The sequence below is a fragment of the Pinus tabuliformis genome, chromosome Q (genome assembly GCF_031772625.1).
Source record: "Pinus tabuliformis cultivar Carrire ecotype Pingquan chromosome Q, CPIR1, whole genome shotgun sequence".
NCBI lineage: Eukaryota > Viridiplantae > Streptophyta > Pinopsida > Pinales > Pinaceae > Pinus > Pinus tabuliformis.
In genome coordinates, this window is record NC_142296.1 from 1,376,494,857 (window position 1) to 1,376,508,076 (window position 13,220).

The 13,220-nt window shown below is 37.6% G+C and overlaps 1 pseudogene; it reads right to left on the reverse strand.

The window, feature by feature from the left end:
• Positions 1–1,601: 1,601 nt before the first annotated feature.
• On the reverse strand, positions 1,602–2,322 carry LOC149225050 (aldehyde oxidase GLOX pseudogene; annotated as a pseudogene).
• Between the last annotated feature and the right edge of the window lie 10,898 nt (positions 2,323–13,220).

The following is a 13,220-nucleotide window of genomic DNA, read 5'->3' on the forward strand; positions in this document are numbered from 1 at the left end:
GTATGATCGGGTTGACCAAGAAGTTATGCCTTGAACGAGTATGGTGTTGTGTCTAGACTAGTGAGCAAGGGACCATCTAGAATTCTCTTTTCACTAGCTATGGAAAATGTAAATTGTGTTAGAGAAAAAATGTTTTGAAATGAGATGTATGATGAGGTAAAACCTTAGAATCATATAATAAGTATTTTTGAATTTATTGCAAAAACAAAGAAAAATATAGTTGAGTAAATTGAGGTACATTACACTTTGGCCATTTTTGTCCAATGGATCTCCACTGGGGATTGATTGATTGAACTGTGCATATAAAGGTGGAAGGATTTTGGTATAATGGATTGGCTAGGGAATCCATAGATTTTTTTTTGTTATAATAATGTGTTGTAATCACTAGCTTGAGGGCTTGATCTATTTAGTCCACCTAATCCTAGTTTTCTAAGCTTTTCAATGAGTTGAATACAATATTGGAAAAAAAATAAATATCTTAAACAATGGAAAATGACAATCTAGATTCTAGTGAAGAAAAATAAAGCATGAAACAATTAGACTACATCATTAATTATAATAATATTTTATTAGATATTTTTATTATTAGAGTAATCTAAGTGTTTAGTTGATCGTTAACAATAATTGTTTATTTAATATTATAATTTACCATTATAAACAATAAAAATAAATTTATCTTATAATATTATATAATTTTACAAATGCTTAAAAACTCACTGGTAAATGTGTTTATTAAATTTTGTTAATATTATATTTACTTGTGTCAAATAGATAATTTGGTTTTAATTGAAAAAATATATAATCAAATTAATTATGCAATTTTTTGGATAATAAAGGTAAATATGGTATTGTAATTAATTAATTTTATATTATATGATTTTAATCTCAAATTTTATTGTTAAAAAAAATAATTATTTTAAATTTATAAATTTGTGATTCATAATAGTAGGTTGAGTTTTAAAATTATAACATGTGTTTTTTTAAGTTTAAATTATAATATTTTTTAATCAAATTTAAAATAATGATAAGTATATCTTGATACTTAATACACATGAATATGATGGATATTTTATTAGCATTAATGAGAGTGGATTAATTTTAAAAGAATAAATATATAATTAACATTTTAAACATCCTCGTCTTTTTACATTTAACATCACACTTTCTATAATAACAATCTAACATGACACTTTATATAATAATATCCTTTACTTTATATAACAATTTTGAAAAGAAGCACTTCGTAACAAATTTCAAATTTCTTTACATGAAAATAGAAAAAAAAGGACCCAAAATTTTATTGCTTTTTCACTACATTGGTGAAAGAAATGCACAATTTTGAAAAGAGACCCTTCATAACAATTTTCAAATTTCATCCCCAAAACTTTTATTGCTTTTTCACTACATTGGTGAAAAAAATGTACAATTTTGATTAACAAATTTCAAATTTCTTCCACACAGAAAGAAAAGAAACCCAAAACTTTTATTGCTCTGAAATGTACGAGAGCTTACCGTTGCAGCGCTCACTCAGTACAGTAGAGTAGGGTAGAGTACAGTACATATGAGGAGATTATTGAGAATGTCAAAGCGGAAGGATGAGTCTAATTAGAAGACAAATGAATCCAAGTGGCAGCGCTGGGTATTCCACTATTGAGCACGAATAGCATGTAGTACCCAGGCGGTGCTGCAACAGGCGTGGGAGGTGCCGTTACTAGGGCACTATAAATATTCTGCCCTGCTCCTACTGATTCTAATTGTGGGGTGGCAGATGCAAGCAGAAGCAATCTCTGATGCATGGAAAAAACAGTGAGTAGTGAAGGTCGGAGGATAAATGTTGAATTGAATGGAAATGTTATGATGATTATTTGCAGCGAATTGAACCTTGAAGCTACCGCCATAAGTGACCGAAGCAGGCAGCACAGAAATTATGGTGGGCCTCAGGGAAGATTCGTCTAAGTAATAAGGACTGTATGCTTGCAGACGGAGCTCTGTGGGAAACATAACGGTGAAATTATAATTTTTGTTGGGGTTGGAACCTCCCACAAAAATCCTACCATCAGGCAATACAATTGCAGTGGAATGATACATTCTTGGAACAGTGGAACTTGCGAGTACTGAGAAGCGCTGCCCTGGCAATGCATTAGGTCTGTATAAATAAGGAGAAAGAGCTGGATTGGTTGCTTGCCCATAACCTGCACATCCCTTCTCCTCTCCATTGATAATCAAAATTTCACCGGTGGGAAGAAGCAGCATATCAACCAGAACTCTGGGAGCAGGCATGTTCTCCATTGCCCAATCGGCATTGGGATGTGTGATAACCATTCTTTCACAGCTCTAGAGCGTGTCAATGAAAATCCCTGCAAGTGACAAATTGTAACTGTCAACAGGAGCACCACCGCAGATCATAATTTCTGTCCTCCGAAATGCATCAGATGCGGACAGTGGCAGCATCACAGATGAGGCAATGGTGGGGTAATTTCTTGGGCCATCTGGGATTCTTGGAAAATGCCTGACCACAACATTTCTTTGGTAATCAAGCAAGATGGAATCATGGTTGGCGAAGATGAAGAGATTTCCATCGGATGAGAGATGAAGAAAACGATAGAGATTGTACAGGCTCTGCAGGTTTTGGGACACATAGGTGTCTTCTAGAAACGTCAGATTGTAAACTCCCTCACCAGGCTTCCTTGGTGGCAGGAATTCGTAGGTAAAAGTGTAGTTGCCCCCCACAACAATACTTCTACCGTTAGGAAGGATCTGGTTTGAAGCATACCATCGATCATTCAGAAGCCCAGATCCAGGTTTGTTGGTGTAAATGCACTTAGACTAGCTGTGTTGGTGTACATGCACCTAGATTAGCTCTAGTTAACTTATTGCTTGCATGTGTCACATGTACACATTAACATAAGATAAAGCACACTTAGCTTTAGTTATTGCATGTACAACTAAGCTTAACTTAGTTGCTTTTATGTATTTATTCTAAAACTAATATTGTAGAATCCATTTTCATTCTTTTCTCAATTCTTGCTCGCTTCCTTCCTTCTCTTGCAAGCTTGTTTATTGTTTTGTAGATCTAGATCTGTGTATCTCAAAAATCTCACATAGTATCAGAGCGTGGACCCAGGTTCGATTCCCCCAAGTTGCGTTTGAGGGGGGGTGTTGGAAGAATCATCGCACCTCTATAGAATCCGTAATTTCCACCCTGGGGATCCTAGTTACTGGCTTGTAATTTTTACCAACACCTACGGGTTTTGGTGTAATGGCAAACCTCCACAGCTACAAACAAGGTGAGACTATTGACGCTGAGGACTGATACTTGGTGTTCATCGGGAGCCTTTGCTGCAGACGGTACTTTGGTTAGCACTGGTGGATGGGGTGATGGAAACATGAGCGTTCGTAAATTTGTACCTTGTGAAACTTCTACATGTGATTGGGTTGATCCAGCTGGTGAACCTTGTAATATTTTTGAGATACACAGATCTAGATCTGCAAAACAATAAACAAGCTTGCAAGAGAAGGAAGGAAGCGAGCAAGAATTGAGAAAAGAATGAAAATTGATTCTACAATATTAGTTTTAGAATAAATACATAAAAGCAACTAAGTTAAGCTTAGTTGTACATGCAATAACTAAAGCTAACTAAAGCTAAGTGTGCTTTATCTTATGTTAATGTGTACATGTGCCACATGCAAGCAATAAGTTAACTGGAGCTAATCTAGGTGCATGTACACCAACACAGCTAGTCTAAGTGCATGTACACCAACACCCCCCCTTAAGCATAACTTAGGTGAGTGTGATGCAAAATGAATGAGTCCCGGCAACACGGCCATTTTAGGTACCCATATACAATGCATAAAAAGGAGGAAAGAGGGAAAACCCAGTGGGAAGAAAACCCCCCCTCAAAATATAATGCAAAAGTAGAGAAAAGATAACTGCTAGGCAGTCGTGTCCTTCACCCCGAGATGATCTCGTAGGAATCGAAACTTCTGCTCAGTGAAAGTCTTGGTGAGGATGTCAGCAATCTGCTCGGAACTAGGACAGTATTGAAGATTGATGATCCCATCATGAATGAGTTCTCTAATGAAGTGCATGTGGATCTCGATGTGTTTGGTATGCTGCTGCTGCACTGGATCTCTGCAAAACTTTAGCGTACTTTGATTATCGCACCGGATGACAGTTGGATGATGGACACTAATCCCAAGCTCAGATAGGAAATGTTGTAGCCAAATTGCCTGAATAGTGGCATTGAATGCTCCTCTATACTTGACCTCTGCTGATGATAAAGCAATGGCAGCCTGCTTCTTACTTGACCAACAAATTGGGCCGGATCCCAAACTAAGTACATAACCGGAAGTAGACTTGCGATCAATGGTGTCGCCAACCCAGTCTAAATCTGTGAACCCGATGAGATTCAAAGAACAATTGGCTGCATAATGAATCCCATAGGTGATTGTCCCCTGGACATATCGAAGGATGCGCTTTGCAGCATTCCAGTGTAACTCATGTGGCTCCTGCATGTATCTGGAAACTTCTCCGACAGCATAGGAGAGATCAGGGCGGGAGTGAGTGAGATAAAGAAGACTTCCCACAAGCTGGCGATACAATGTGCAATCAACCAATGGTGTGTCTTTGCCATTCTCAAGCTTTATCCCTGATAAGAAAGGTGTGGCTGCTGGCTTGCAGTCACTCATGTGAAATCGTGCCAAAAGATCTCTGGCATATTTTGGTTGAGAAATGGTAATGCCAGAATCACGCTGATGGATCTCTAGTCCAAGGAAGAAATTTAGCAAGCCCGTGTCTGTCATAGAAAACCGCTTATGCAATGCAGTTTTGATGTTAGTAATGACAAAAGCGAAACTACCCGTTATCAAAAGATCATCTACGTAGAGTACTATGATCAACAAGGAGTCAATTTTCTTCAGAAAATAAACATTGGAATCAGATTTGCAGCATACAAAATTTTGAGATAACAAATAAGAATCCATCTTTGCATACCATGCTCTAGGTGCCTGCTTGAGGCCGTAGAGAGACTTCTTTAGTTTGCATACCAGAGATGAATTCTACATGTATCCCGGTGGCTGCTCCATGTAGATTTCCTCCTCGAGATCACCATGAAGAAAGGCATTCTTCACATCCATATGATGCACCTCCCATCCTCTTCCTGCTGCAATGGAGAGAGCTAGCCGAATGGAATCCATTTTTGCCACTGGAGCAAAAGTCTCATCATAGTCAACACCATGTACTTGCTGAAAACCTTTTGCTACCAATCGTGCCTTATATCGACTAACTTGGCCATTTGATGCTTTCTTGGTCCGGTAAACCCACTTGCATCTCACAAGTTTGCGTTTTGAAGGTAGCGGAACCAAATCCCAAGTCTGGTTCTCAATGAGAGAGTTATATTCCTCATCCATGGCGGATTCCCATTCAGGATGCCCATTTGCTACTGCATAAGTTTGTGGATCAGATCCATGCATCATATAAGCATGCATGGGCATGGATGGCTCCATAGCTAAGAGTGCTTGCGGATCTTCCTCAAACAGAGGGATAGAGGCAGGATCATCAAGGATATCACTCATGTTGCGCCATTTTTGTGTTGAAGGTGGTCGAGAATCTTCCGAACTACATGCAGAAGTATGATCTCGATGTTCAACAACTGGTGATCTAACAGGGGCCACAGGAAAAGACTCATCTTCATCAGAATGCTGGTCTGAAGTTTCATCCGCATACTCATCAATGAGTGGTGATGAAAATTTGGTAACAAGTTCATCTACTGGTGCATGCGAAATATCTTCGTCAAACTTTACACTCCTTTTAATAAAGAGCTCTTCAGTGTGGATATCAAGCAATCTGTACCCTTTGACTTCATCAGAATATCCAACAAACATTCATGCTTTGCTTTGAGGCTCCAAAGCCTTTCTCTTCTCTGGAGGAATGCGGGCCCATGCTCGAGATCCAAAAATGCGGAAATGACTAACTTCAGGTTGCATGCCAGTCCAAGCCTCAAAAGGTGTTTTTCCAGTAACAGATTTATGAGGAGATCTGTTCTGGATGTATGAGGCACAATTAATAGCTTCAGCCCACAATTTCGACGGAAGAGATCTTGCATGCAACATGCAATTAGCCATCTCTTTCAAAGATCAATTTTTCCTTTCAGCCACGCCATTTTGCTATGGAGTGTCCAGACTGATTTTCCGCATGCGCTTTGAAAATCTTTAGATGTTGAAAAACTTCAGACTTGAGTTTCAAGAAGTAAACCCAAGTGAATCTCGTGTAATCATCTATAAATGACAACACATATCTTGCTTTGCTCATTGAAAGCACCGGAAATGGACCCATGAGATCACTGTGTACAAGTTCCAAAGGTGAAGAGGCTCTCCATGCATGCCCCTTCTCGAATTTTTCTTGTGGATGCTTTCCAAGAGCACATCCATTACAAATACCATCTGAAAATTCAATGGTTGGCAATCCTTTGACCATCCCTTGCTTACTAAGTTGTTGCATATGTCTAAAATTCAAGTGCCCAAATCTCTCGTGCCAAATCCTACTTTCTTCATTTTCATGCGTAAGTAGCAAAATAGAATCTGATTGAGGAACAAAATCAGAAAATGTATACAGACGAGATTGATCATTTACCTTGCCAGATGCAATCTTCAGATTGGTTTGCATGTCATAAATGCTCACGGAATCTGGGGTAAATTCCACTTTCCTTCCGCTGCCTGTGTGTGTCATCTGATACACTGAGAGAAGATTCACAGAAAGCCTTGGAATATGCAAGACATTTTCAAAACTTCCATCTTCGAATTGCACTCTTCCTTGTCCAGTTGCTACAACTGCAGAATTATCCCCCATGAGAATGGGAGGACCTGAGTATGCATGTAGAAAAGAAAAGGATTCATTTGAAGAAGCCATATGATGTGAAGCTCCTGAATTGATGATCCATTCTTGTGGTGCAGAATGAAGAGCAATCAAAGCATGCCCGTTACCTCTTGGATCTGGTGCTTTTTCTCCAGACTTTTTCTTAGCATTCTCAGGAATGTGGTCTCCAAGATTGTGTTGCTGGAGTGTCTGCGCCATAAGATCTATAGTCTTCTTCATGCATGCAGATTCAGGATGAAAACCACGGTGGCAATAATTGCACATTGATTGCCCTTTCGTTCCTTTCCTTTCCTTTGAGCCAGATGATCCATCAGGGGGTTTGGGATGTCCTCCCTTTCTTGGATCAGGATCCTTCTTCCCTTTTCCTTTTTGATGGTCTTTGGAATTTGCCTTTCCTTTTACATGCACAGTAAGTGCATGCGCTTTGGAATTTTTAAGTGTGCCCATTTTGATGAGCTTATCTTGCTCATGCATCAAAGACTGAATAAAATAATCCAGTGAGGGCATCTTCTAAGCTGCACCAGTTGCAGATCTGACTGTGTGGAATGTAGAGACGAATATTGCATACTCTGGACCAAGTTTTGATAAAATGGAAAGAATCAACTGATTTTGTTGCTTGGATTTGTCGATCCTGCATCCTTTCATGTGAACCAACAAGGCTTTATACCTTGTGAAAAAATCTTGAATGTTCTCAAAGTTTCTTGGATCTAATGAGTTTAACTCATTTTCGAGAAGGTGACCTTGCATTTCATCCTGTTTTCCAAACAATCCTTCCAAAATTTTCCATACTTCATTTGGAGTTGAACATGATTCAACATGAAATAACAGTTCTGGAGAAATAGATAAACATAGGATGCCGAAGGCCTCGTCCATACGATTGAAATATCTTGTTTTCTACATTGCCGATGTTGGTTCAACTTCCGTTTCCATGGTTATTCGAAATAAGCCTCTACTTCTGAGATGAAGTTGAATCTTTGGCTTCCATTCGAAATAATTATATGGAGTGAGAATTGTCGATTGTGGAAACTCCAATTTAGACTCCATTCTTTGTTGTTGCTTCAATCTTCTAAACCTACAAATAAAATTGCTTGTGCACTGATTACAAATCCTTGTGCTCTGATACCATGTGGAGGTTTGCCATTACACCAAAACCCGCAGGTGTTGGTAAACATTACAAGCCAATAACTAGGATCCCCAGGGTGGAAATTACGGATTCTATAGAGGTGTGGTGATTCTTCCAACAGTAGCAATCTTGTATTCTATGGAGTGCACTGAGCAATCATGATAACCAGCTGATTTACCTATGCAAATTCCATTTGCGAGGCTTATATTAGAATCACCAAAATCTGTGTAATCGTGCATCACCACTGTACCCATAATGGTGGTGGCCATATGCATCACCGACACACCTCCATTTTCAATCACCACTTCCCATCTCCCAGGGCCAGGGCTTATCGTATCACGGCCATCCGCCCTACAAATATTGATTACCAGAATATACACCACAAATTGAATCCAAATGCAACACTTGGACTCCATGATATGATATCCATAAATCGGTATTGTTGTTGGTACGCTCTGCAAAGGCGAGTTCATGAGCTGAGTTTTTATAGAGAGATGATGTCAAATGCATAGTTGTAAGTGGTCTCCACATTCCAGCCATAGTCATCGTGGATGTATCTGCTCTTTCAACGTGGCCAACCTCAATTAAAACTCACTCTTATTTCATTTCTGGCTGGATCACAGACCACAATAAACATGGCTAGACCAACTTGGAATGGAAAATATAAGCAAAATAGAATTTCCAAAACTCTATTTTTCCAATCACAATAAACTTCTCACATTTATATTTTAAGGTGACAATAATATATTAAGGTGAGGAGTTGTTTTTAGTACAATTTTTTGGAATTTCTACTGTAGAATTTGGCTGAAAAAAAATTGAGGCGGAATCTTGATTTGTGTTATTTAAACTAGCTTTTTGACTGTATATATAGATTCAACACCCACCTTGAAAAGTGATTTCAATAAATTCCTGTAGGATTTTAGAGAAATTAGACGGGAAAATCCCACCAGAAAAGATTCCAAAAAGTCTCACTAAAAACAACTCATTAAGATTACAACAAACTTGTGGGGGAAATTGTGATATTAGTTGTTTAAAGTGCGTTTTTTTAACTACATAAATGGATTCAACCCCTTGAATACTCCTTAGGCACCTACCTATGTAGATTATACAACTCAAACTTCTAAATTTTAACAAATATATGCCTTAATAATGGAAAATTTGACAAAAAAATATGCCTATGAAATCTCCAAAACTTAAAACAGCGAGACTACGATTATATTTCTTATTTAAATATTCCACCAAAAACTAGGGAATTGCGTCATGTAAATGAAATAATTCCATCTAATTATTCTATGTTCTTCTTTTAACAGGACAGAAATGTGATATATTTATGAGTTTAAAAATACATATTGAATAACAAAAAAATTATAACATCATAAAGAATTGCATCAACAACAAAAAATTACCAAATTATATAGAACAAGTAAAATTGAGTAATATCATTAAACTCATTAATGCAAATTAAAACATTATTGCCAAAATCCCATTTTCAAAAACATTAAATATCACTCACCTCAAGATATATCGTGAAGTAAACTGTGAATATGTTATATGTTAAATTGTGGTTCTGTTTAATTATTGCACACAACTGTGAGCGAGATTGTGATGTTTAGTTGTTTAAAATGTGCTTTTGACTAAACAAATGGATTCAACACCTTGAAAGCTCCTCGATCGCCTAAATTGTGCAAGTTATGCAACTCAAACTTCAAAATTTTAAAAAATATCTTCCCTAATACAACTAAAATTCGCCGAAAATTATACCTATTAAATCTCCAAAACTTAAAATAGCTAAAATATGGATATATTTCTTATTTAAATATTCCAATATAAATTGGAAAATTTTGGCATATAAATTAAATAGCTTCATCTATGTTAAAAATGTGATCATTTTTATATTTGAGTTTGAAAATAAATATTAAATAACAAAAAGTTATAATATCATAAAGAATAGTATCAACAACAAAAAAACACCAAAACAAGTAAATTGAATCTTTAAATTAAATATCATTAAATTCATTAATGCTAGTTAAAACACCATTAAAAATCTTATTAAAGGATTGTTAATTTTTTAGTCTTTACATTAAAATATCAAACAACTCGGTTCACCAAATATAAGCAACTCAAAATGAAGTCTTGTATGCATACTATTCATGTCCATGACCATAAATGCTAACATCAATATCCATATAACAAACTTTAAATGAGAATGGTATATAATAAGGGATCTAATTCTTTATAATATTTCTCTTACACATGCTTATTTAAAATGTATAGAATGAGATGTAATTTTTGTTGGCATTATGATACATATGTTGTACTTGATGGCAACCCACTCATCTCAGATAATAAATTATAGTGTAGAGAAAAGTTCACGCACTTATATGCAGAGAAAAGTTTATTTCATGTAGAGAAAAGTTCACGCACTTTCATGCAAGGAAAAGCGCGTATATGTTGGAGAACTTACCTTTGGTCCATGGTAGTTAGTCCTTGGTATTTGAACCTATGAGGAAAAGTGCGTATATGTTGGAGAACTTACCTTTGGTCCATGGTAGTTAGTCCTTGGTATTTGAACCTATGAGGAAAAGCGCGTATATGTTGGAGAACTTACCTTTGGTCCATGTTAGTTAGTCCTTGGTATTTGAACCTATGGTTTTGGACCATGGTACTTCGTCAAAAGTGTTGATCTCACGTACTTTCATGGTTGGTTCATGGTATTAGTCCAACAATTTTTTGATCCTATGGTTTTGGCCTGTGGTATTGTGAAATGCCTAAGCCTATATAAAGCAAAGGAGATCACTTGGCTAATTTATTCTTGCAAATGGAATATCTTAAGATCTGAAATATTGGGTTATTGTTTTAAAAGTTTGATCTATGAAAGGGAAGTTGAAAGCGAATCTGTGAAGGGTGATCTCTCGAGCGCTGCAGTTGCAGAAGTGCGAAGGTGCCACAGAAGGCACAGTGCGGAGACGCCACAGAGGCGCCACAGAAGGCGCAGTGCGGAGACGCCACAGAGGCGCAGTGCGGAGGCGCCACAAAAGGCATAGTGCGGAGACGCCACAGAGGCGCAGTGCGGAGACGCCATAGAGGCACCACAGAAGGCGCAGTGCGGAGGCACCACAGAAGGCGCAGTGCGGAGGCGCCACATAAGGCACAGTGCAGAGGCGCAACAGAAGACGCAGTGCGGAGGTTCCACAGAAGGCGCAGGTGCGGTGGTTGCGGCGCCACAGAAGGCACAGTTTGAAAATTTATGAAAAGTGGTCCTTGAAAGAAAAGAAGTAGGGGGTTGTAGCTCCCTTCCAAAAGAGACTGGAAAACGAGAGAGAGTTGTAGCTCTCTGCAGGTTGCAGCTTGCGTACTGGTAAAGGACTGCACCAGTACAAAACCATTGTAAAAGGAGTTTCTAATTTGAAAGAAGATAGAGACATATTGCAGCTGGTGGTTTTCACCCACATTGGGTTTCCACCTTACATCTTGTGTTCTTTGGTGTGACTATCTATTTTCTTTGTTCATGCTCATTATTTTATGGTACTGACATGCAAAAATAATTCAAAGAATAAATAAGGAAGATTTATTAAAAGAACTTGATAATACTGATTCACCCCCCCTCTCAGTATTATTTCCAACAATTGGTTTTGGAGCAGGTCCTTCGGAGAAGCTTGATCGCTTGAAGGAAGATCATTCATCAGGAGCAACTACGAGAGGGAAGCATCAATCAGGCCACCAATTTTTGATGGGACAAACTTCAATTATTGGAAGGTAAGAGTTACTGCCTATCTTCAATCTCTTGGTACAGAAGTTTGGGATATCATAGATACAGGCTACACTTTTCCTTCAGCTACTCCTACAGATGCTGCCGAAAAGAAGAAATATGAAACAAATGCTAAAGCAGTCAATACTTTACTGGGATGCTTATCGCAAACAGAATTTGTAAAGGTTATGCAATATAAATCCGCAAAAGAAATATGGGACAAGATTGTCTTGAGCTACGAAGGAGATGAACAGGTAAAACGTGCTAAACTTCAAACTCTCAGGATTCAGTATGAGAATCTCAGGATGTATAATGATGAAAGTGTGGCTAACTATTTTCTTCGGGTAGATGAGATTGTTAATTGCATGAAAAACTTGGGTGAAGAAATAAAAGAGGCTATTGTGGTTGAAAAAGTTCTAAGATCATTGTCCCCCAAATTTGAATCTAAAGTGTCTGCAATAGAAGAAAAGGAAAATCTACGAATTCTTACCATGTCTCAGCTACACGGAATTCTAACTGCTTATGAAATGAGAAAGGGAGGTCCATCAGACAGAAGAGAAGCTGCTTTCAAGGCTTCAGGCAAAGGAGATTATTATGAAACAAATCACGTGCCAGAAGAAGAAGAAGAAGAATCAAATTTTGTCAGAAATCTTCAAAGGGGTTCTGGAAGGTTCAGAGGTAATGACTATAAACTGTTAATGGCATTTGAAGATGATGATTATATGGATGCTATAGATGTGGATAACCTTTATGAAGAAATTACTAAACTCAAGAGATGTATAGAAGAAAAGAATATGATCATTGATACTCTACAATTTCAAATTGATGAAAAGGAAAAACGTCTTGAAAAATTAGAAGGTGAAATTGTTGGTCTTAGAAAAGAGATTGAGAAAACAAAAGATATTAATCTTAAGTTTGTCAAAGGATCTGAAACTTTGGATGAGATTATCAATGTACAACGTTCTCCACTAAATAAGACAGGTCTGGGCTATAATGGAGAAACTTCTCAAGCATCCACCTCAAAAAGTTATCTTGATGCAGCAAGAAGGAATGAACAAAAGCACAATGGAGACCATCAGGTAAAGCAGGGACGAATTGCAAACAGAGACTATCAAGGGCAATCCGCCTTAAGGGTAAACAAAAGCTACAACTAGCCACAGGTAAAATCTTCTCAATTTGGTTCAAGAATGGATGACAATAGAAATTACAATCATTTGGCTGGTAGATTTGATAACCGCAGAAGTTACTTCAATGGACAATGTTTCTCTTGCCATAACTTTGGTCACAAAGCAGTTCAATGTGTTGCATATAGAACAATCATGACTAGAGAAGCTCAAAAACAAAGAAGTATCACCGGGATTACAAAAAGGACCTATAACAACTTTTCGGCTCTTGAAAATGAAGTTGAATGTTCTATTTGCAATAACTTTGTTGGAAATAATACTGAGAGGGGGGGGTGAATCAGTATTATCACA